Source organism: Loa loa (assembly GCF_000183805.2).
Source record: "Loa loa unplaced genomic scaffold supercont3.3521, whole genome shotgun sequence".
Taxonomy (NCBI): Eukaryota; Metazoa; Nematoda; class Chromadorea; order Rhabditida; family Onchocercidae; genus Loa; species Loa loa.
The window spans coordinates 1-629 of NW_018111699.1; the positions used below are offsets into that span (position 1 = coordinate 1).

Here is a 629-nt window from a genome sequence, read left to right on the forward strand (position 1 = left end):
GTCTACAACACCTGAGATTCCCAGGCCGTCTCCGATCCAAGTACTGACCAGGCCCAACGTTGCTTAACTTAACAGATCGGACAAGATATCCTGTTTTCAACGAATACTGTCGATGATATCGCGAATGGAGTAGTAGTAATGATAGCATTATACATGCTACTACACCAAATGAATTCGAATTTCTGGCGCATTTCGAAGGCTAACGTCACAGCCATGCAAAAAAAGTGGGTTATGTAAGACGTAAACTCATCAAATGGTTGACGTGGCATTTTAATTGTTATTGGATTTCCTTCTATTCATTAAATATTATAATCTACGTCTAAGTTTATCCAATTTTCAACAATTCGCAGTTAATATCATTTTTGTCTGCAGTAATATATTCCTAGGCATTTCGCCAAGTGCATTATGTTTACTTGATGAATTACCGATGACTGGAGTATAAACTATCTTAACTGAAATGGAGTTTGATTTGGATGACGGTTCCATATATGCAATCGTTGCTTTTCGAAAATTCGATGGAGGAAATCCAACAACGGAAGATCGATATTAATCGCTTCATCTGCTGCGGTAAAATCGATTTATAGGAATAATTGCAAATGTGGTCAATAAATGCAGGGAAATTCTGAATT

The 629-nt window shown here is 37.0% G+C and overlaps 1 non-coding gene across 1 annotated transcript; it reads right to left on the bottom strand.

The window, feature by feature from the left end:
- LOAG_20132 lies at positions 1 to 113 on the bottom strand. Its single transcript, XR_002251422.1, has one exon. It is a non-coding gene; the product is annotated as a 5S ribosomal RNA (ribosomal RNA).
- Positions 114 to 629: the final 516 nt, after the last annotated feature.